At 52.6% G+C, this 22,251-nt stretch overlaps 16 non-coding genes and 1 pseudogene across 16 annotated transcripts; all 17 read left to right on the forward strand.

Moving 5' to 3' along the window:
• The first annotated feature begins 94 nt into the window (after positions 1 to 94).
• Positions 95 to 213, forward strand: LOC126222430 (5S ribosomal RNA). The gene has a single exon (XR_007543334.1). It is a non-coding gene; the product is annotated as a 5S ribosomal RNA (ribosomal RNA).
• A 1,248-nt stretch (positions 214 to 1,461) lies between these two features.
• Positions 1,462 to 1,580, forward strand: LOC126222442 (5S ribosomal RNA). The gene has a single exon (XR_007543345.1). It is a non-coding gene; the product is annotated as a 5S ribosomal RNA (ribosomal RNA).
• Positions 1,581 to 2,827: 1,247 nt separating this feature from the next.
• Positions 2,828 to 2,946, forward strand: LOC126222452 (5S ribosomal RNA). Its single transcript, XR_007543353.1, has one exon. It is a non-coding gene; the product is annotated as a 5S ribosomal RNA (ribosomal RNA).
• A 1,248-nt stretch (positions 2,947 to 4,194) lies between these two features.
• On the forward strand, positions 4,195 to 4,313 carry LOC126222453 (5S ribosomal RNA). The gene has a single exon (XR_007543354.1). It is a non-coding gene; the product is annotated as a 5S ribosomal RNA (ribosomal RNA).
• A 1,248-nt stretch (positions 4,314 to 5,561) lies between these two features.
• LOC126222454 (5S ribosomal RNA) lies at positions 5,562 to 5,680 on the forward strand. Its single transcript, XR_007543355.1, has one exon. It is a non-coding gene; the product is annotated as a 5S ribosomal RNA (ribosomal RNA).
• Positions 5,681 to 6,928: 1,248 nt separating this feature from the next.
• On the forward strand, positions 6,929 to 7,047 carry LOC126222431 (5S ribosomal RNA). The gene has a single exon (XR_007543335.1). It is a non-coding gene; the product is annotated as a 5S ribosomal RNA (ribosomal RNA).
• Positions 7,048 to 8,295: 1,248 nt separating this feature from the next.
• Positions 8,296 to 8,414, forward strand: LOC126222432 (5S ribosomal RNA). Its single transcript, XR_007543336.1, has one exon. It is a non-coding gene; the product is annotated as a 5S ribosomal RNA (ribosomal RNA).
• Positions 8,415 to 9,662: 1,248 nt separating this feature from the next.
• Positions 9,663 to 9,781, forward strand: LOC126222433 (5S ribosomal RNA). The gene has a single exon (XR_007543337.1). It is a non-coding gene; the product is annotated as a 5S ribosomal RNA (ribosomal RNA).
• Positions 9,782 to 11,028: 1,247 nt separating this feature from the next.
• LOC126222434 (5S ribosomal RNA) lies at positions 11,029 to 11,147 on the forward strand. The gene has a single exon (XR_007543338.1). It is a non-coding gene; the product is annotated as a 5S ribosomal RNA (ribosomal RNA).
• Positions 11,148 to 12,396: 1,249 nt separating this feature from the next.
• Positions 12,397 to 12,515, forward strand: LOC126222435 (5S ribosomal RNA). Its single transcript, XR_007543339.1, has one exon. It is a non-coding gene; the product is annotated as a 5S ribosomal RNA (ribosomal RNA).
• Positions 12,516 to 13,768: 1,253 nt separating this feature from the next.
• Positions 13,769 to 13,880, forward strand: LOC126222451 (5S ribosomal RNA; annotated as a pseudogene).
• Positions 13,881 to 15,172: 1,292 nt separating this feature from the next.
• Positions 15,173 to 15,291, forward strand: LOC126222436 (5S ribosomal RNA). Its single transcript, XR_007543340.1, has one exon. It is a non-coding gene; the product is annotated as a 5S ribosomal RNA (ribosomal RNA).
• Positions 15,292 to 16,539: 1,248 nt separating this feature from the next.
• Positions 16,540 to 16,658, forward strand: LOC126222437 (5S ribosomal RNA). The gene has a single exon (XR_007543341.1). It is a non-coding gene; the product is annotated as a 5S ribosomal RNA (ribosomal RNA).
• Positions 16,659 to 17,907: 1,249 nt separating this feature from the next.
• Positions 17,908 to 18,026, forward strand: LOC126222439 (5S ribosomal RNA). The gene has a single exon (XR_007543342.1). It is a non-coding gene; the product is annotated as a 5S ribosomal RNA (ribosomal RNA).
• Positions 18,027 to 19,274: 1,248 nt separating this feature from the next.
• LOC126222440 (5S ribosomal RNA) lies at positions 19,275 to 19,393 on the forward strand. Its single transcript, XR_007543343.1, has one exon. It is a non-coding gene; the product is annotated as a 5S ribosomal RNA (ribosomal RNA).
• A 1,248-nt stretch (positions 19,394 to 20,641) lies between these two features.
• On the forward strand, positions 20,642 to 20,760 carry LOC126222441 (5S ribosomal RNA). The gene has a single exon (XR_007543344.1). It is a non-coding gene; the product is annotated as a 5S ribosomal RNA (ribosomal RNA).
• A 1,249-nt stretch (positions 20,761 to 22,009) lies between these two features.
• Positions 22,010 to 22,128, forward strand: LOC126222443 (5S ribosomal RNA). Its single transcript, XR_007543346.1, has one exon. It is a non-coding gene; the product is annotated as a 5S ribosomal RNA (ribosomal RNA).
• The last annotated feature ends 123 nt before the right edge of the window (positions 22,129 to 22,251 follow it).

The raw sequence follows: 22,251 nt of genomic DNA on the forward strand, positions 1-22,251 counted from the left end.
TGCTTTGCGTCAAATGTGCCACGGAAAACGGCGATTGCGTGTGTTGGGAGAAGGGGCGAATGCTTCTTCTGCCGTGCGGCTACGTTATAAGGACGCCAACGGCCATACCATGTTGAATACACCGGTTCTCGTCCGATCACCGAAGTTAAGCAACATCGGGCCCGGTTAGTACTTGGATGGGTGACCGCCTGGGAACACCGGGTGCTGTTGGCTCTATCTCATTTTTTAACTTTTACGTCGCCACACCTGCGAGGCCTCTTTTTCATACTAACTTTCAGGTGTGACAAAGATGCTTCCACAAGCATTTTAAAGTACTGTATCAAACGTAAGATACGAAACTACAGTAATGAACTCAGTTTGAGCAAGAATGCGCGAAACAAGAGTGCTAGAACGCCTCGAAAATAACAACACACTACGAATCGACAGATGAGTTCTGAAATACGTCAGGGCCTACTGTTTAGTAGCAGTGGTAAATTCCACAAAGTAAATAAATAAACAAAAAGGAAGGAAAAAAAAAAAAAAATCTGCCGTTCTCGTCCGATCACCGAAGTCAAGCAACAACGTTAGTACTCGGATCGGTGACCGCCTGGGAACTCTGGCTGCCTTCATTTTTTGCTTTTTAGTCGCTACCCCTGCCAGCCCTCTTTTCATGCTGCCTTTGCGATGTGACAAAGATGTTTCCACAGTGATTTAAAACTGTTGTATTAAGCATAAGGTACGATGTTAAGAAACTCAGTTTGAAGAAGAGTGTGCCTAGGAAGATTTCCAAAGTGTCTCTGGAAATAACAAAACAGTATGAAACGGCGAAAGTGTTCCGGAATACGACGGGGCTTATTGTTTTGGATGCTTTGTCGAACCTCCTGTGTCTTCTGTCCTTGTTTCCATGGCACGCCACAGCGCTGCTCTAGTAGCTCCCAACGGCCGCCCACGGCGTCTCGGACACGCCGGTCAGGCCCGCGCCCGTCTCGCAGATGTTTGTCGTGCTTGTGCCGTCATATGGACCGCGACCCGAGCGGCAGCGAGCGGCAGTCGAGCAAAGTCGAGACAAGTCGGGACGGAAGGGGAGGGGACAGGCGAGAGTGCACCGCGCAAATTACGCAAATATCTGAAAAGCGCGGCGCGGCGTGTGTCAGGCAGGTGAGAAAGCTTCCGTCGGTCCAGCAGGACACTGCCACACCCCGCGCGGTCCCCCCGCCGCCCGGCCACGCGCAAGCCCCACAAGATGCGTCGCCCGCGAGTGTCGGAGGCCGCACGCACCAACCAAACGAATGATAGACAGGCGGTGCAACGAGCAGCTGTGCTGTGTTGTGCGTCTCACCCACGTGGCGGCGCGCCGCACTGCGCGTCGCCTTCGAGGTGGAAGGACGTGCTTTGCGTCAAATGTGCCACGGAAAACGGCGATTGCGTGTGTTGGGAGAAGGGGCGAATGCTTCTTCTGCCGTGCGGCTACGTTATAAGGACGCCAACGGCCATACCATGTTGAATACACCGGTTCTCGTCCGATCACCGAAGTTAAGCAACATCGGGCCCGGTTAGTACTTGGATGGGTGACCGCCTGGGAACACCGGGTGCTGTTGGCTCTATCTCATTTTTTAACTTTTACGTCGCCACACCTGCGAGGCCTCTTTTTCATACTAACTTTCAGGTGTGACAAAGATGCTTCCACAAGCATTTTAAAGTACTGTATCAAACGTAAGATACGAAACTACAGTAATGAACTCAGTTTGAGCAAGAATGCGCGAAACAAGAGTGCTAGAACGCCTCGAAAATAACAACACACTACGAATCGACAGATGAGTTCTGAAATACGTCAGGGCCTACTGTTTAGTAGCAGTGGTAAATTCCACAAAGTAAATAAATAAACAAAAAGGAAGGAAAAAAAAAAAAAATCTGCCGTTCTCGTCCGATCACCGAAGTCAAGCAACAACGTTAGTACTCGGATCGGTGACCGCCTGGGAACTCTGGCTGCCTTCATTTTTTGCTTTTTAGTCGCTACCCCTGCCAGCCCTCTTTTCATGCTGCCTTTGCGATGTGACAAAGATGTTTCCACAGTGATTTAAAACTGTTGTATTAAGCATAAGGTACGATGTTAAGAAACTCAGTTTGAAGAAGAGTGTGCCTAGGAAGATTTCCAAAGTGTCTCTGGAAATAACAAAACAGTATGAAACGGCGAAAGTGTTCCGGAATACGACGGGGCTTATTGTTTTGGATGCTTTGTCGAACCTCCTGTGTCTTCTGTCCTTGTTTCCATGGCACGCCACAGCGCTGCTCTAGTAGCTCCCAACGGCCGCCCACGGCGTCTCGGACACGCCGGTCAGGCCCGCGCCCGTCTCGCAGATGTTTGTCGTGCTTGTGCCGTCATATGGACCGCGACCCGAGCGGCAGCGAGCGGCAGTCGAGCAAAGTCGAGACAAGTCGGGACGGAAGGGGAGGGGACAGGCGAGAGTGCACCGCGCAAATTACGCAAATATCTGAAAAGCGCGGCGCGGCGTGTGTCAGGCAGGTGAGAAAGCTTCCGTCGGTCCAGCAGGACACTGCCACACCCCGCGCGGTCCCCCCGCCGCCCGGCCACGCGCAAGCCCCACAAGATGCGTCGCCCGCGAGTGTCGGAGGCCGCACGCACCAACCAAACGAATGATAGACAGGCGGTGCAACGAGCAGCTGTGCTGTGTTGTGCGTCTCACCCACGTGGCGGCGCGCCGCACTGCGCGTCGCCTTCGAGGTGGAAGGACGTGCTTTGCGTCAAATGTGCCACGGAAAACGGCGATTGCGTGTGTTGGGAGAAGGGGCGAATGCTTCTTCTGCCGTGCGGCTACGTTATAAGGACGCCAACGGCCATACCATGTTGAATACACCGGTTCTCGTCCGATCACCGAAGTTAAGCAACATCGGGCCCGGTTAGTACTTGGATGGGTGACCGCCTGGGAACACCGGGTGCTGTTGGCTCTATCTCATTTTTTAACTTTTACGTCGCCACACCTGCGAGGCCTCTTTTTCATACTAACTTTCAGGTGTGACAAAGATGCTTCCACAAGCATTTTAAAGTACTGTATCAAACGTAAGATACGAAACTACAGTAATGAACTCAGTTTGAGCAAGAATGCGCGAAACAAGAGTGCTAGAACGCCTCGAAAATAACAACACACTACGAATCGACAGATGAGTTCTGAAATACGTCAGGGCCTACTGTTTAGTAGCAGTGGTAAATTCCACAAAGTAAATAAATAAACAAAAAGGAAGGAAAAAAAAAAAAAAATCTGCCGTTCTCGTCCGATCACCGAAGTCAAGCAACAACGTTAGTACTCGGATCGGTGACCGCCTGGGAACTCTGGCTGCCTTCATTTTTTGCTTTTTAGTCGCTACCCCTGCCAGCCCTCTTTTCATGCTGCCTTTGCGATGTGACAAAGATGTTTCCACAGTGATTTAAAACTGTTGTATTAAGCATAAGGTACGATGTTAAGAAACTCAGTTTGAAGAAGAGTGTGCCTAGGAAGATTTCCAAAGTGTCTCTGGAAATAACAAAACAGTATGAAACGGCGAAAGTGTTCCGGAATACGACGGGGCTTATTGTTTTGGATGCTTTGTCGAACCTCCTGTGTCTTCTGTCCTTGTTTCCATGGCACGCCACAGCGCTGCTCTAGTAGCTCCCAACGGCCGCCCACGGCGTCTCGGACACGCCGGTCAGGCCCGCGCCCGTCTCGCAGATGTTTGTCGTGCTTGTGCCGTCATATGGACCGCGACCCGAGCGGCAGCGAGCGGCAGTCGAGCAAAGTCGAGACAAGTCGGGACGGAAGGGGAGGGGACAGGCGAGAGTGCACCGCGCAAATTACGCAAATATCTGAAAAGCGCGGCGCGGCGTGTGTCAGGCAGGTGAGAAAGCTTCCGTCGGTCCAGCAGGACACTGCCACACCCCGCGCGGTCCCCCCGCCGCCCGGCCACGCGCAAGCCCCACAAGATGCGTCGCCCGCGAGTGTCGGAGGCCGCACGCACCAACCAAACGAATGATAGACAGGCGGTGCAACGAGCAGCTGTGCTGTGTTGTGCGTCTCACCCACGTGGCGGCGCGCCGCACTGCGCGTCGCCTTCGAGGTGGAAGGACGTGCTTTGCGTCAAATGTGCCACGGAAAACGGCGATTGCGTGTGTTGGGAGAAGGGGCGAATGCTTCTTCTGCCGTGCGGCTACGTTATAAGGACGCCAACGGCCATACCATGTTGAATACACCGGTTCTCGTCCGATCACCGAAGTTAAGCAACATCGGGCCCGGTTAGTACTTGGATGGGTGACCGCCTGGGAACACCGGGTGCTGTTGGCTCTATCTCATTTTTTAACTTTTACGTCGCCACACCTGCGAGGCCTCTTTTTCATACTAACTTTCAGGTGTGACAAAGATGCTTCCACAAGCATTTTAAAGTACTGTATCAAACGTAAGATACGAAACTACAGTAATGAACTCAGTTTGAGCAAGAATGCGCGAAACAAGAGTGCTAGAACGCCTCGAAAATAACAACACACTACGAATCGACAGATGAGTTCTGAAATACGTCAGGGCCTACTGTTTAGTAGCAGTGGTAAATTCCACAAAGTAAATAAATAAACAAAAAGGAAGGAAAAAAAAAAAAAAATCTGCCGTTCTCGTCCGATCACCGAAGTCAAGCAACAACGTTAGTACTCGGATCGGTGACCGCCTGGGAACTCTGGCTGCCTTCATTTTTTGCTTTTTAGTCGCTACCCCTGCCAGCCCTCTTTTCATGCTGCCTTTGCGATGTGACAAAGATGTTTCCACAGTGATTTAAAACTGTTGTATTAAGCATAAGGTACGATGTTAAGAAACTCAGTTTGAAGAAGAGTGTGCCTAGGAAGATTTCCAAAGTGTCTCTGGAAATAACAAAACAGTATGAAACGGCGAAAGTGTTCCGGAATACGACGGGGCTTATTGTTTTGGATGCTTTGTCGAACCTCCTGTGTCTTCTGTCCTTGTTTCCATGGCACGCCACAGCGCTGCTCTAGTAGCTCCCAACGGCCGCCCACGGCGTCTCGGACACGCCGGTCAGGCCCGCGCCCGTCTCGCAGATGTTTGTCGTGCTTGTGCCGTCATATGGACCGCGACCCGAGCGGCAGCGAGCGGCAGTCGAGCAAAGTCGAGACAAGTCGGGACGGAAGGGGAGGGGACAGGCGAGAGTGCACCGCGCAAATTACGCAAATATCTGAAAAGCGCGGCGCGGCGTGTGTCAGGCAGGTGAGAAAGCTTCCGTCGGTCCAGCAGGACACTGCCACACCCCGCGCGGTCCCCCCGCCGCCCGGCCACGCGCAAGCCCCACAAGATGCGTCGCCCGCGAGTGTCGGAGGCCGCACGCACCAACCAAACGAATGATAGACAGGCGGTGCAACGAGCAGCTGTGCTGTGTTGTGCGTCTCACCCACGTGGCGGCGCGCCGCACTGCGCGTCGCCTTCGAGGTGGAAGGACGTGCTTTGCGTCAAATGTGCCACGGAAAACGGCGATTGCGTGTGTTGGGAGAAGGGGCGAATGCTTCTTCTGCCGTGCGGCTACGTTATAAGGACGCCAACGGCCATACCATGTTGAATACACCGGTTCTCGTCCGATCACCGAAGTTAAGCAACATCGGGCCCGGTTAGTACTTGGATGGGTGACCGCCTGGGAACACCGGGTGCTGTTGGCTCTATCTCATTTTTTAACTTTTACGTCGCCACACCTGCGAGGCCTCTTTTTCATACTAACTTTCAGGTGTGACAAAGATGCTTCCACAAGCATTTTAAAGTACTGTATCAAACGTAAGATACGAAACTACAGTAATGAACTCAGTTTGAGCAAGAATGCGCGAAACAAGAGTGCTAGAACGCCTCGAAAATAACAACACACTACGAATCGACAGATGAGTTCTGAAATACGTCAGGGCCTACTGTTTAGTAGCAGTGGTAAATTCCACAAAGTAAATAAATAAACAAAAAGGAAGGAAAAAAAAAAAAAAATCTGCCGTTCTCGTCCGATCACCGAAGTCAAGCAACAACGTTAGTACTCGGATCGGTGACCGCCTGGGAACTCTGGCTGCCTTCATTTTTTGCTTTTTAGTCGCTACCCCTGCCAGCCCTCTTTTCATGCTGCCTTTGCGATGTGACAAAGATGTTTCCACAGTGATTTAAAACTGTTGTATTAAGCATAAGGTACGATGTTAAGAAACTCAGTTTGAAGAAGAGTGTGCCTAGGAAGATTTCCAAAGTGTCTCTGGAAATAACAAAACAGTATGAAACGGCGAAAGTGTTCCGGAATACGACGGGGCTTATTGTTTTGGATGCTTTGTCGAACCTCCTGTGTCTTCTGTCCTTGTTTCCATGGCACGCCACAGCGCTGCTCTAGTAGCTCCCAACGGCCGCCCACGGCGTCTCGGACACGCCGGTCAGGCCCGCGCCCGTCTCGCAGATGTTTGTCGTGCTTGTGCCGTCATATGGACCGCGACCCGAGCGGCAGCGAGCGGCAGTCGAGCAAAGTCGAGACAAGTCGGGACGGAAGGGGAGGGGACAGGCGAGAGTGCACCGCGCAAATTACGCAAATATCTGAAAAGCGCGGCGCGGCGTGTGTCAGGCAGGTGAGAAAGCTTCCGTCGGTCCAGCAGGACACTGCCACACCCCGCGCGGTCCCCCCGCCGCCCGGCCACGCGCAAGCCCCACAAGATGCGTCGCCCGCGAGTGTCGGAGGCCGCACGCACCAACCAAACGAATGATAGACAGGCGGTGCAACGAGCAGCTGTGCTGTGTTGTGCGTCTCACCCACGTGGCGGCGCGCCGCACTGCGCGTCGCCTTCGAGGTGGAAGGACGTGCTTTGCGTCAAATGTGCCACGGAAAACGGCGATTGCGTGTGTTGGGAGAAGGGGCGAATGCTTCTTCTGCCGTGCGGCTACGTTATAAGGACGCCAACGGCCATACCATGTTGAATACACCGGTTCTCGTCCGATCACCGAAGTTAAGCAACATCGGGCCCGGTTAGTACTTGGATGGGTGACCGCCTGGGAACACCGGGTGCTGTTGGCTCTATCTCATTTTTTAACTTTTACGTCGCCACACCTGCGAGGCCTCTTTTTCATACTAACTTTCAGGTGTGACAAAGATGCTTCCACAAGCATTTTAAAGTACTGTATCAAACGTAAGATACGAAACTACAGTAATGAACTCAGTTTGAGCAAGAATGCGCGAAACAAGAGTGCTAGAACGCCTCGAAAATAACAACACACTACGAATCGACAGATGAGTTCTGAAATACGTCAGGGCCTACTGTTTAGTAGCAGTGGTAAATTCCACAAAGTAAATAAATAAACAAAAAGGAAGGAAAAAAAAAAAAAAATCTGCCGTTCTCGTCCGATCACCGAAGTCAAGCAACAACGTTAGTACTCGGATCGGTGACCGCCTGGGAACTCTGGCTGCCTTCATTTTTTGCTTTTTAGTCGCTACCCCTGCCAGCCCTCTTTTCATGCTGCCTTTGCGATGTGACAAAGATGTTTCCACAGTGATTTAAAACTGTTGTATTAAGCATAAGGTACGATGTTAAGAAACTCAGTTTGAAGAAGAGTGTGCCTAGGAAGATTTCCAAAGTGTCTCTGGAAATAACAAAACAGTATGAAACGGCGAAAGTGTTCCGGAATACGACGGGGCTTATTGTTTTGGATGCTTTGTCGAACCTCCTGTGTCTTCTGTCCTTGTTTCCATGGCACGCCACAGCGCTGCTCTAGTAGCTCCCAACGGCCGCCCACGGCGTCTCGGACACGCCGGTCAGGCCCGCGCCCGTCTCGCAGATGTTTGTCGTGCTTGTGCCGTCATATGGACCGCGACCCGAGCGGCAGCGAGCGGCAGTCGAGCAAAGTCGAGACAAGTCGGGACGGAAGGGGAGGGGACAGGCGAGAGTGCACCGCGCAAATTACGCAAATATCTGAAAAGCGCGGCGCGGCGTGTGTCAGGCAGGTGAGAAAGCTTCCGTCGGTCCAGCAGGACACTGCCACACCCCGCGCGGTCCCCCCGCCGCCCGGCCACGCGCAAGCCCCACAAGATGCGTCGCCCGCGAGTGTCGGAGGCCGCACGCACCAACCAAACGAATGATAGACAGGCGGTGCAACGAGCAGCTGTGCTGTGTTGTGCGTCTCACCCACGTGGCGGCGCGCCGCACTGCGCGTCGCCTTCGAGGTGGAAGGACGTGCTTTGCGTCAAATGTGCCACGGAAAACGGCGATTGCGTGTGTTGGGAGAAGGGGCGAATGCTTCTTCTGCCGTGCGGCTACGTTATAAGGACGCCAACGGCCATACCATGTTGAATACACCGGTTCTCGTCCGATCACCGAAGTTAAGCAACATCGGGCCCGGTTAGTACTTGGATGGGTGACCGCCTGGGAACACCGGGTGCTGTTGGCTCTATCTCATTTTTTAACTTTTACGTCGCCACACCTGCGAGGCCTCTTTTTCATACTAACTTTCAGGTGTGACAAAGATGCTTCCACAAGCATTTTAAAGTACTGTATCAAACGTAAGATACGAAACTACAGTAATGAACTCAGTTTGAGCAAGAATGCGCGAAACAAGAGTGCTAGAACGCCTCGAAAATAACAACACACTACGAATCGACAGATGAGTTCTGAAATACGTCAGGGCCTACTGTTTAGTAGCAGTGGTAAATTCCACAAAGTAAATAAATAAACAAAAAGGAAGGAAAAAAAAAAAAAAATCTGCCGTTCTCGTCCGATCACCGAAGTCAAGCAACAACGTTAGTACTCGGATCGGTGACCGCCTGGGAACTCTGGCTGCCTTCATTTTTTGCTTTTTAGTCGCTACCCCTGCCAGCCCTCTTTTCATGCTGCCTTTGCGATGTGACAAAGATGTTTCCACAGTGATTTAAAACTGTTGTATTAAGCATAAGGTACGATGTTAAGAAACTCAGTTTGAAGAAGAGTGTGCCTAGGAAGATTTCCAAAGTGTCTCTGGAAATAACAAAACAGTATGAAACGGCGAAAGTGTTCCGGAATACGACGGGGCTTATTGTTTTGGATGCTTTGTCGAACCTCCTGTGTCTTCTGTCCTTGTTTCCATGGCACGCCACAGCGCTGCTCTAGTAGCTCCCAACGGCCGCCCACGGCGTCTCGGACACGCCGGTCAGGCCCGCGCCCGTCTCGCAGATGTTTGTCGTGCTTGTGCCGTCATATGGACCGCGACCCGAGCGGCAGCGAGCGGCAGTCGAGCAAAGTCGAGACAAGTCGGGACGGAAGGGGAGGGGACAGGCGAGAGTGCACCGCGCAAATTACGCAAATATCTGAAAAGCGCGGCGCGGCGTGTGTCAGGCAGGTGAGAAAGCTTCCGTCGGTCCAGCAGGACACTGCCACACCCCGCGCGGTCCCCCCGCCGCCCGGCCACGCGCAAGCCCCACAAGATGCGTCGCCCGCGAGTGTCGGAGGCCGCACGCACCAACCAAACGAATGATAGACAGGCGGTGCAACGAGCAGCTGTGCTGTGTTGTGCGTCTCACCCACGTGGCGGCGCGCCGCACTGCGCGTCGCCTTCGAGGTGGAAGGACGTGCTTTGCGTCAAATGTGCCACGGAAAACGGCGATTGCGTGTGTTGGGAGAAGGGGCGAATGCTTCTTCTGCCGTGCGGCTACGTTATAAGGACGCCAACGGCCATACCATGTTGAATACACCGGTTCTCGTCCGATCACCGAAGTTAAGCAACATCGGGCCCGGTTAGTACTTGGATGGGTGACCGCCTGGGAACACCGGGTGCTGTTGGCTCTATCTCATTTTTTAACTTTTACGTCGCCACACCTGCGAGGCCTCTTTTTCATACTAACTTTCAGGTGTGACAAAGATGCTTCCACAAGCATTTTAAAGTACTGTATCAAACGTAAGATACGAAACTACAGTAATGAACTCAGTTTGAGCAAGAATGCGCGAAACAAGAGTGCTAGAACGCCTCGAAAATAACAACACACTACGAATCGACAGATGAGTTCTGAAATACGTCAGGGCCTACTGTTTAGTAGCAGTGGTAAATTCCACAAAGTAAATAAATAAACAAAAAGGAAGGAAAAAAAAAAAAAATCTGCCGTTCTCGTCCGATCACCGAAGTCAAGCAACAACGTTAGTACTCGGATCGGTGACCGCCTGGGAACTCTGGCTGCCTTCATTTTTTGCTTTTTAGTCGCTACCCCTGCCAGCCCTCTTTTCATGCTGCCTTTGCGATGTGACAAAGATGTTTCCACAGTGATTTAAAACTGTTGTATTAAGCATAAGGTACGATGTTAAGAAACTCAGTTTGAAGAAGAGTGTGCCTAGGAAGATTTCCAAAGTGTCTCTGGAAATAACAAAACAGTATGAAACGGCGAAAGTGTTCCGGAATACGACGGGGCTTATTGTTTTGGATGCTTTGTCGAACCTCCTGTGTCTTCTGTCCTTGTTTCCATGGCACGCCACAGCGCTGCTCTAGTAGCTCCCAACGGCCGCCCACGGCGTCTCGGACACGCCGGTCAGGCCCGCGCCCGTCTCGCAGATGTTTGTCGTGCTTGTGCCGTCATATGGACCGCGACCCGAGCGGCAGCGAGCGGCAGTCGAGCAAAGTCGAGACAAGTCGGGACGGAAGGGGAGGGGACAGGCGAGAGTGCACCGCGCAAATTACGCAAATATCTGAAAAGCGCGGCGCGGCGTGTGTCAGGCAGGTGAGAAAGCTTCCGTCGGTCCAGCAGGACACTGCCACACCCCGCGCGGTCCCCCCGCCGCCCGGCCACGCGCAAGCCCCACAAGATGCGTCGCCCGCGAGTGTCGGAGGCCGCACGCACCAACCAAACGAATGATAGACAGGCGGTGCAACGAGCAGCTGTGCTGTGTTGTGCGTCTCACCCACGTGGCGGCGCGCCGCACTGCGCGTCGCCTTCGAGGTGGAAGGACGTGCTTTGCGTCAAATGTGCCACGGAAAACGGCGATTGCGTGTGTTGGGAGAAGGGGCGAATGCTTCTTCTGCCGTGCGGCTACGTTATAAGGACGCCAACGGCCATACCATGTTGAATACACCGGTTCTCGTCCGATCACCGAAGTTAAGCAACATCGGGCCCGGTTAGTACTTGGATGGGTGACCGCCTGGGAACACCGGGTGCTGTTGGCTCTATCTCATTTTTTAACTTTTACGTCGCCACACCTGCGAGGCCTCTTTTTCATACTAACTTTCAGGTGTGACAAAGATGCTTCCACAAGCATTTTAAAGTACTGTATCAAACGTAAGATACGAAACTACAGTAATGAACTCAGTTTGAGCAAGAATGCGCGAAACAAGAGTGCTAGAACGCCTCGAAAATAACAACACACTACGAATCGACAGATGAGTTCTGAAATACGTCAGGGCCTACTGTTTAGTAGCAGTGGTAAATTCCACAAAGTAAATAAATAAACAAAAAGGAAGGAAAAAAAAAAAAAAAATCTGCCGTTCTCGTCCGATCACCGAAGTCAAGCAACAACGTTAGTACTCGGATCGGTGACCGCCTGGGAACTCTGGCTGCCTTCATTTTTTGCTTTTTAGTCGCTACCCCTGCCAGCCCTCTTTTCATGCTGCCTTTGCGATGTGACAAAGATGTTTCCACAGTGATTTAAAACTGTTGTATTAAGCATAAGGTACGATGTTAAGAAACTCAGTTTGAAGAAGAGTGTGCCTAGGAAGATTTCCAAAGTGTCTCTGGAAATAACAAAACAGTATGAAACGGCGAAAGTGTTCCGGAATACGACGGGGCTTATTGTTTTGGATGCTTTGTCGAACCTCCTGTGTCTTCTGTCCTTGTTTCCATGGCACGCCACAGCGCTGCTCTAGTAGCTCCCAACGGCCGCCCACGGCGTCTCGGACACGCCGGTCAGGCCCGCGCCCGTCTCGCAGATGTTTGTCGTGCTTGTGCCGTCATATGGACCGCGACCCGAGCGGCAGCGAGCGGCAGTCGAGCAAAGTCGAGACAAGTCGGGACGGAAGGGGAGGGGACAGGCGAGAGTGCACCGCGCAAATTACGCAAATATCTGAAAAGCGCGGCGCGGCGTGTGTCAGGCAGGTGAGAAAGCTTCCGTCGGTCCAGCAGGACACTGCCACACCCCGCGCGGTCCCCCCGCCGCCCGGCCACGCGCAAGCCCCACAAGATGCGTCGCCCGCGAGTGTCGGAGGCCGCACGCACCAACCAAACGAATGATAGACAGGCGGTGCAACGAGCAGCTGTGCTGTGTTGTGCGTCTCACCCACGTGGCGGCGCGCCGCACTGCGCGTCGCCTTCGAGGTGGAAGGACGTGCTTTGCGTCAAATGTGCCACGGAAAACGGCGATTGCGTGTGTTGGGAGAAGGGGCGAATGCTTCTTCTGCCGTGCGGCTACGTTATAAGGACGCCAACGGCCATACCATGTTGAATACACCGGTTCTCGTCCGATCACCGAAGTTAAGCAACATCGGGCCCGGTTAGTACTTGGATGGGTGACCGCCTGGGAACACCGGGTGCTGTTGGCTCTATCTCATTTTTTAACTTTTACGTCGCCACACCTGCGAGGCCTCTTTTTCATACTAACTTTCAGGTGTGACAAAGATGCTTCCACAAGCATTTTAAAGTACTGTATCAAACGTAAGATACGAAACTACAGTAATGAACTCAGTTTGAGCAAGAATGCGCGAAACAAGAGTGCTAGAACGCCTCGAAAATAACAACACACTACGAATCGACAGATGAGTTCTGAAATACGTCAGGGCCTACTGTTTAGTAGCAGTGGTAAATTCCACAAAGTAAATAAATAAACAAAAAGGAAGGAAAAAAAAAAAAATCTGCCGTTCTCGTCCGATCACCGAAGTCAAGCAACAACGTTAGTACTCGGATCGGTGACCGCCTGGGAACTCTGGCTGCCTTCATTTTTTGCTTTTTAGTCGCTACCCCTGCCAGCCCTCTTTTCATGCTGCCTTTGCGATGTGACAAAGATGTTTCCACAGTGATTTAAAACTGTTGTATTAAGCATAAGGTACGATGTTAAGAAACTCAGTTTGAAGAAGAGTGTGCCTAGGAAGATTTCCAAAGTGTCTCTGGAAATAACAAAACAGTATGAAACGGCGAAAGTGTTCCGGAATACGACGGGGCTTATTGTTTTGGATGCTTTGTCGAACCTCCTGTGTCTTCTGTCCTTGTTTCCATGGCACGCCACAGCGCTGCTCTAGTAGCTCCCAACGGCCGCCCACGGCGTCTCGGACACGCCGGTCAGGCCCGCGCCCGTCTCGCAGATGTTTGTCGTGCTTGTGCCGTCATATGGACCGCGACCCGAGCGGCAGCGAGCGGCAGTCGAGCAAAGTCGAGACAAGTCGGGACGGAAGGGGAGGGGACAGGCGAGAGTGCACCGCGCAAATTACGCAAATATCTGAAAAGCGCGGCGCGGCGTGTGTCAGGCAGGTGAGAAAGCTTCCGTCGGTCCAGCAGGACACTGCCACACCCCGCGCGGTCCCCCCGCCGCCCGGCCACGCGCAAGCCCCACAAGATGCGTCGCCCGCGAGTGTCGGAGGCCGCACGCACCAACCAAACGAATGATAGACAGGCGGTGCAACGAGCAGCTGTGCTGTGTTGTGCGTCTCACCCACGTGGCGGCGCGCCGCACTGCGCGTCGCCTTCGAGGTGGAAGGACGTGCTTTGCGTCAAATGTGCCACGGAAAACGGCGATTGCGTGTGTTGGGAGAAGGGGCGAATGCTTCTTCTGCCGTGCGGCTACGTTATAAGGACGCCAACGGCCATACCATGTTGAATACACCGGTTCTCGTCCGATCACCGAAGTTAAGCAACATCGGGCCCGGTTAGTACTTGGATGGGTGACCGCCTGGGAACACCGGGTGTAAATAAAAGTTTATATACGTTACAAAAAAAAAAAAAAAAGGTGCTGTTGGCTCTATCTCATTTTTTAACTTTTACGTCGCCACACCTGCGAGGCCTCTTTTTCATACTAACTTTCAGGTGTGACAAAGATGCTTCCACAAGCATTTTAAAGTACTGTATCAAACGTAAGATACGAAACTACAGTAATGAACTCAGTTTGAGCAAGAATGCGCGAAACAAGAGTGCTAGAACGCCTCGAAAATAACAACACACTACGAATCGACAGATGAGTTCTGAAATACGTCAGGGCCTACTGTTTAGTAGCAGTGGTAAATTCCACAAAGTAAATAAATAAACAAAAAGGAAGGAAAAAAAAAAAAAAATCTGCCGTTCTCGTCCGATCACCGAAGTCAAGCAACAACGTTAGTACTCGGATCGGTGACCGCCTGGGAACTCTGGCTGCCTTCATTTTTTGCTTTTTAGTCGCTACCCCTGCCAGCCCTCTTTTCATGCTGCCTTTGCGATGTGACAAAGATGTTTCCACAGTGATTTAAAACTGTTGTATTAAGCATAAGGTACGATGTTAAGAAACTCAGTTTGAAGAAGAGTGTGCCTAGGAAGATTTCCAAAGTGTCTCTGGAAATAACAAAACAGTATGAAACGGCGAAAGTGTTCCGGAATACGACGGGGCTTATTGTTTTGGATGCTTTGTCGAACCTCCTGTGTCTTCTGTCCTTGTTTCCATGGCACGCCACAGCGCTGCTCTAGTAGCTCCCAACGGCCGCCCACGGCGTCTCGGACACGCCGGTCAGGCCCGCGCCCGTCTCGCAGATGTTTGTCGTGCTTGTGCCGTCATATGGACCGCGACCCGAGCGGCAGCGAGCGGCAGTCGAGCAAAGTCGAGACAAGTCGGGACGGAAGGGGAGGGGACAGGCGAGAGTGCACCGCGCAAATTACGCAAATATCTGAAAAGCGCGGCGCGGCGTGTGTCAGGCAGGTGAGAAAGCTTCCGTCGGTCCAGCAGGACACTGCCACACCCCGCGCGGTCCCCCCGCCGCCCGGCCACGCGCAAGCCCCACAAGATGCGTCGCCCGCGAGTGTCGGAGGCCGCACGCACCAACCAAACGAATGATAGACAGGCGGTGCAACGAGCAGCTGTGCTGTGTTGTGCGTCTCACCCACGTGGCGGCGCGCCGCACTGCGCGTCGCCTTCGAGGTGGAAGGACGTGCTTTGCGTCAAATGTGCCACGGAAAACGGCGATTGCGTGTGTTGGGAGAAGGGGCGAATGCTTCTTCTGCCGTGCGGCTACGTTATAAGGACGCCAACGGCCATACCATGTTGAATACACCGGTTCTCGTCCGATCACCGAAGTTAAGCAACATCGGGCCCGGTTAGTACTTGGATGGGTGACCGCCTGGGAACACCGGGTGCTGTTGGCTCTATCTCATTTTTTAACTTTTACGTCGCCACACCTGCGAGGCCTCTTTTTCATACTAACTTTCAGGTGTGACAAAGATGCTTCCACAAGCATTTTAAAGTACTGTATCAAACGTAAGATACGAAACTACAGTAATGAACTCAGTTTGAGCAAGAATGCGCGAAACAAGAGTGCTAGAACGCCTCGAAAATAACAACACACTACGAATCGACAGATGAGTTCTGAAATACGTCAGGGCCTACTGTTTAGTAGCAGTGGTAAATTCCACAAAGTAAATAAATAAACAAAAAGGAAGGAAAAAAAAAAAAAAATCTGCCGTTCTCGTCCGATCACCGAAGTCAAGCAACAACGTTAGTACTCGGATCGGTGACCGCCTGGGAACTCTGGCTGCCTTCATTTTTTGCTTTTTAGTCGCTACCCCTGCCAGCCCTCTTTTCATGCTGCCTTTGCGATGTGACAAAGATGTTTCCACAGTGATTTAAAACTGTTGTATTAAGCATAAGGTACGATGTTAAGAAACTCAGTTTGAAGAAGAGTGTGCCTAGGAAGATTTCCAAAGTGTCTCTGGAAATAACAAAACAGTATGAAACGGCGAAAGTGTTCCGGAATACGACGGGGCTTATTGTTTTGGATGCTTTGTCGAACCTCCTGTGTCTTCTGTCCTTGTTTCCATGGCACGCCACAGCGCTGCTCTAGTAGCTCCCAACGGCCGCCCACGGCGTCTCGGACACGCCGGTCAGGCCCGCGCCCGTCTCGCAGATGTTTGTCGTGCTTGTGCCGTCATATGGACCGCGACCCGAGCGGCAGCGAGCGGCAGTCGAGCAAAGTCGAGACAAGTCGGGACGGAAGGGGAGGGGACAGGCGAGAGTGCACCGCGCAAATTACGCAAATATCTGAAAAGCGCGGCGCGGCGTGTGTCAGGCAGGTGAGAAAGCTTCCGTCGGTCCAGCAGGACACTGCCACACCCCGCGCGGTCCCCCCGCCGCCCGGCCACGCGCAAGCCCCACAAGATGCGTCGCCCGCGAGTGTCGGAGGCCGCACGCACCAACCAAACGAATGATAGACAGGCGGTGCAACGAGCAGCTGTGCTGTGTTGTGCGTCTCACCCACGTGGCGGCGCGCCGCACTGCGCGTCGCCTTCGAGGTGGAAGGACGTGCTTTGCGTCAAATGTGCCACGGAAAACGGCGATTGCGTGTGTTGGGAGAAGGGGCGAATGCTTCTTCTGCCGTGCGGCTACGTTATAAGGACGCCAACGGCCATACCATGTTGAATACACCGGTTCTCGTCCGATCACCGAAGTTAAGCAACATCGGGCCCGGTTAGTACTTGGATGGGTGACCGCCTGGGAACACCGGGTGCTGTTGGCTCTATCTCATTTTTTAACTTTTACGTCGCCACACCTGCGAGGCCTCTTTTTCATACTAACTTTCAGGTGTGACAAAGATGCTTCCACAAGCATTTTAAAGTACTGTATCAAACGTAAGATACGAAACTACAGTAATGAACTCAGTTTGAGCAAGAATGCGCGAAACAAGAGTGCTAGAACGCCTCGAAAATAACAACACACTACGAATCGACAGATGAGTTCTGAAATACGTCAGGGCCTACTGTTTAGTAGCAGTGGTAAATTCCACAAAGTAAATAAATAAACAAAAAGGAAGGAAAAAAAAAAAAAAAATCTGCCGTTCTCGTCCGATCACCGAAGTCAAGCAACAACGTTAGTACTCGGATCGGTGACCGCCTGGGAACTCTGGCTGCCTTCATTTTTTGCTTTTTAGTCGCTACCCCTGCCAGCCCTCTTTTCATGCTGCCTTTGCGATGTGACAAAGATGTTTCCACAGTGATTTAAAACTGTTGTATTAAGCATAAGGTACGATGTTAAGAAACTCAGTTTGAAGAAGAGTGTGCCTAGGAAGATTTCCAAAGTGTCTCTGGAAATAACAAAACAGTATGAAACGGCGAAAGTGTTCCGGAATACGACGGGGCTTATTGTTTTGGATGCTTTGTCGAACCTCCTGTGTCTTCTGTCCTTGTTTCCATGGCACGCCACAGCGCTGCTCTAGTAGCTCCCAACGGCCGCCCACGGCGTCTCGGACACGCCGGTCAGGCCCGCGCCCGTCTCGCAGATGTTTGTCGTGCTTGTGCCGTCATATGGACCGCGACCCGAGCGGCAGCGAGCGGCAGTCGAGCAAAGTCGAGACAAGTCGGGACGGAAGGGGAGGGGACAGGCGAGAGTGCACCGCGCAAATTACGCAAATATCTGAAAAGCGCGGCGCGGCGTGTGTCAGGCAGGTGAGAAAGCTTCCGTCGGTCCAGCAGGACACTGCCACACCCCGCGCGGTCCCCCCGCCGCCCGGCCACGCGCAAGCCCCACAAGATGCGTCGCCCGCGAGTGTCGGAGGCCGCACGCACCAACCAAACGAATGATAGACAGGCGGTGCAACGAGCAGCTGTGCTGTGTTGTGCGTCTCACCCACGTGGCGGCGCGCCGCACTGCGCGTCGCCTTCGAGGTGGAAGGACGTGCTTTGCGTCAAATGTGCCACGGAAAACGGCGATTGCGTGTGTTGGGAGAAGGGGCGAATGCTTCTTCTGCCGTGCGGCTACGTTATAAGGACGCCAACGGCCATACCATGTTGAATACACCGGTTCTCGTCCGATCACCGAAGTTAAGCAACATCGGGCCCGGTTAGTACTTGGATGGGTGACCGCCTGGGAACACCGGGTGCTGTTGGCTCTATCTCATTTTTTAACTTTTACGTCGCCACACCTGCGAGGCCTCTTTTTCATACTAACTTTCAGGTGTGACAAAGATGCTTCCACAAGCATTTTAAAGTACTGTATCAAACGTAAGATACGAAACTACAGTAATGAACTCAGTTTGAGCAAGAATGCGCGAAACAAGAGTGCTAGAACGCCTCGAAAATAACAACACACTACGAATCGACAGATGAGTTCTGAAATACGTCAGGGCCTACTGTTTAGTAGCAGTGGTAAATTCCACAAAGTAAATAAATAAACAAAAAGGAAGGAAAAAAAAAAAAAAATCTGCCGTTCTCGTCCGATCACCGAAGTCAAGCAACAACGTTAGTACTCGGATCGGTGACCGCCTGGGAACTCTGGCTGCCTTCATTTTTTGCTTTTTAGTCGCTACCCCTGCCAGCCCTCTTTTCATGCTGCCTTTGCGATGTGACAAAGATGTTTCCACAGTGATTTAAAACTGTTGTATTAAGCATAAGGTACGATGTTAAGAAACTCAGTTTGAAGAAGAGTGTGCCTAGGAAGATTTCCAAAGTGTCTCTGGAAATAACAAAACAGTATGAAACGGCGAAAGTGTTCCGGAATACGACGGGGCTTATTGTTTTGGATGCTTTGTCGAACCTCCTGTGTCTTCTGTCCTTGTTTCCATGGCACGCCACAGCGCTGCTCTAGTAGCTCCCAACGGCCGCCCACGGCGTCTCGGACACGCCGGTCAGGCCCGCGCCCGTCTCGCAGATGTTTGTCGTGCTTGTGCCGTCATATGGACCGCGACCCGAGCGGCAGCGAGCGGCAGTCGAGCAAAGTCGAGACAAGTCGGGACGGAAGGGGAGGGGACAGGCGAGAGTGCACCGCGCAAATTACGCAAATATCTGAAAAGCGCGGCGCGGCGTGTGTCAGGCAGGTGAGAAAGCTTCCGTCGGTCCAGCAGGACACTGCCACACCCCGCGCGGTCCCCCCGCCGCCCGGCCACGCGCAAGCCCCACAAGATGCGTCGCCCGCGAGTGTCGGAGGCCGCACGCACCAACCAAACGAATGATAGACAGGCGGTGCAACGAGCAGCTGTGCTGTGTTGTGCGTCTCACCCACGTGGCGGCGCGCCGCACTGCGCGTCGCCTTCGAGGTGGAAGGACGTGCTTTGCGTCAAATGTGCCACGGAAAACGGCGATTGCGTGTGTTGGGAGAAGGGGCGAATGCTTCTTCTGCCGTGCGGCTACGTTATAAGGACGCCAACGGCCATACCATGTTGAATACACCGGTTCTCGTCCGATCACCGAAGTTAAGCAACATCGGGCCCGGTTAGTACTTGGATGGGTGACCGCCTGGGAACACCGGGTGCTGTTGGCTCTATCTCATTTTTTAACTTTTACGTCGCCACACCTGCGAGGCCTCTTTTTCATACTAACTTTCAGGTGTGACAAAGATGCTTCCACAAGCATTTTAAAGTACTGTATCAAACGTAAGATACGAAACTACAGTAATGAACTCAGTTTGAGCAAGAATGCGCGAAACAAGAGTGCTAGAACGCCTCGAAAATAACAACACACTACGAATCGACAGATGAGTTCTGAAATACGTCAGGGCCTACTGTTTAGTAGCAGTGGTAAATTCCACAAAGTAAATAAATAAACAAAAAGGAAGGAAAAAAAAAAAAAAATCTGCCGTTCTCGTCCGATCACCGAAGTCAAGCAACAACGTTAGTACTCGGATCGGTGACCGCCTGGGAACTCTGGCTGCCTTCATTTTTTGCTTTTTAGTCGCTACCCCTGCCAGCCCTCTTTTCATGCTGCCTTTGCGATGTGACAAAGATGTTTCCACAGTGATTTAAAACTGTTGTATTAAGCATAAGGTACGATGTTAAGAAACTCAGTTTGAAGAAGAGTGTGCCTAGGAAGATTTCCAAAGTGTCTCTGGAAATAACAAAACAGTATGAAACGGCGAAAGTGTTCCGGAATACGACGGGGCTTATTGTTTTGGATGCTTTGTCGAACCTCCTGTGTCTTCTGTCCTTGTTTCCATGGCACGCCACAGCGCTGCTCTAGTAGCTCCCAACGGCCGCCCACGGCGTCTCGGACACGCCGGTCAGGCCCGCGCCCGTCTCGCAGATGTTTGTCGTGCTTGTGCCGTCATATGGACCGCGACCCGAGCGGCAGCGAGCGGCAGTCGAGCAAAGTCGAGACAAGTCGGGACGGAAGGGGAGGGGACAGGCGAGAGTGCACCGCGCAAATTACGCAAATATCTGAAAAGCGCGGCGCGGCGTGTGTCAGGCAGGTGAGAAAGCTTCCGTCGGTCCAGCAGGACACTGCCACACCCCGCGCGGTCCCCCCGCCGCCCGGCCACGCGCAAGCCCCACAAGATGCGTCGCCCGCGAGTGTCGGAGGCCGCACGCACCAACCAAACGAATGATAGACAGGCGGTGCAACGAGCAGCTGTGCTGTGTTGTGCGTCTCACCCACGTGGCGGCGCGCCGCACTGCGCGTCGCCTTCGAGGTGGAAGGACGTGCTTTGCGTCAAATGTGCCACGGAAAACGGCGATTGCGTGTGTTGGGAGAAGGGGCGAATGCTTCTTCTGCCGTGCGGCTACGTTATAAGGACGCCAACGGCCATACCATGTTGAATACACCGGTTCTCGTCCGATCACCGAAGTTAAGCAACATCGGGCCCGGTTAGTACTTGGATGGGTGACCGCCTGGGAACACCGGGTGCTGTTGGCTCTATCTCATTTTTTAACTTTTACGTCGCCACACCTGCGAGGCCTCTTTTTCATACTAACTTTCAGGTGTGACAAAGATGCTTCCACAAGCATTTTAAAGTACTGTATCAAACGTAAGATACGAAACTACAGTAATGAACTCAGTTTGAGCAAGAATGCGCGAAACAAGAGTGCTAGAACGCCTCGAAAATAACAACACACTACGAATCGACAGATGAGTTCTGAAATACGTCAGGGCCTACTGTTTAGTAGCAGTGGTAAATTCCACAAAGTAAATAAATAAACAAAAAGGAAGGAAAAAAAAAAAAAAAATCTGCCGTTCTCGTCCGATCACCGAAGTCAAGCAACAACGTTAGTACTCGGATCGGTGACCGCCTGGGAACTCTGGCTGCCTTCATTTTTTGCTTTTTAGTCGCTACCCCTGCCAGCCCTCTTTTCATGCTGCCTTTGCGATGTGACAAAGATGTTTCCACAGTGATTTAAAACTGTTGTATTAAGCATAAGGTACGATGTTAAGAAACTCAGTTTGAAGAAGAGTGTGCCTAGGAAGATTTCCAAAGTGTCTCTGGAAATAACAAAACAGTATGAAACGGCGAAAGTGTTCCGGAATACGACGGGGCTTATTGTTTTGGATGCTTTGTCGAACCTCCTGTGTCTTCTGTCCTTGTTTCCATGGCACGCCACAGCGCTGCTCTAGTAGCTCCCAACGGCCGCCCACGGCGTCTCGGACACGCCGGTCAGGCCCGCGCCCGTCTCGCAGATGTTTGTCGTGCTTGTGCCGTCATATGGACCGCGACCCGAGCGGCAGCGAGCGGCAGTCGAGCAAAGTCGAGACAAGTCGGGACGGAAGGGGAGGGGACAGGCGAGAGTGCACCGCGCAAATTACGCAAATATCTGAAAAGCGCGGCGCGGCGTGTGTCAGGCAGGTGAGAAAGCTTCCGTCGGTCCAGCAGGACACTGCCACACCCCGCGCGGTCCCCCCGCCGCCCGGCCACGCGCAAGCCCCACAAGATGCGTCGCCCGCGAGTGTCGGAGGCCGCACGCACCAACCAAACGAATGATAGACAGGCGGTGCAACGAGCAGCTGTGCTGTGTTGTGCGTCTCACCCACGTGGCGGCGCGCCGCACTGCGCGTCGCCTTCGAGGTGGAAGGACGTGCTTTGCGTCAAATGTGCCACGGAAAACGGCGATTGCGTGTGTTGGGAGAAGGGGCGAATGCTTCTTCTGCCGTGCGGCTACGTTATAAGGACGCCAACGGCCATACCATGTTGAATACACCGGTTCTCGTCCGATCACCGAAGTTAAGCAACATCGGGCCCGGTTAGTACTTGGATGGGTGACCGCCTGGGAACACCGGGTGCTGTTGGCTCTATCTCATTTTTTAACTTTTACGTCGCCACACCTGCGAGGCCTCTTTTTCATACTAACTTTCAGGTGTGACAAAGATGCTTCCACAAGCATTTTAAAGTACTGTATCAAACGTAAGATACGA

The sequence above is a fragment of the Schistocerca nitens genome, unplaced genomic scaffold (assembly GCF_023898315.1).
Source record: "Schistocerca nitens isolate TAMUIC-IGC-003100 unplaced genomic scaffold, iqSchNite1.1 HiC_scaffold_232, whole genome shotgun sequence".
NCBI classification, from domain to species: Eukaryota; Metazoa; Arthropoda; class Insecta; order Orthoptera; family Acrididae; genus Schistocerca; species Schistocerca nitens.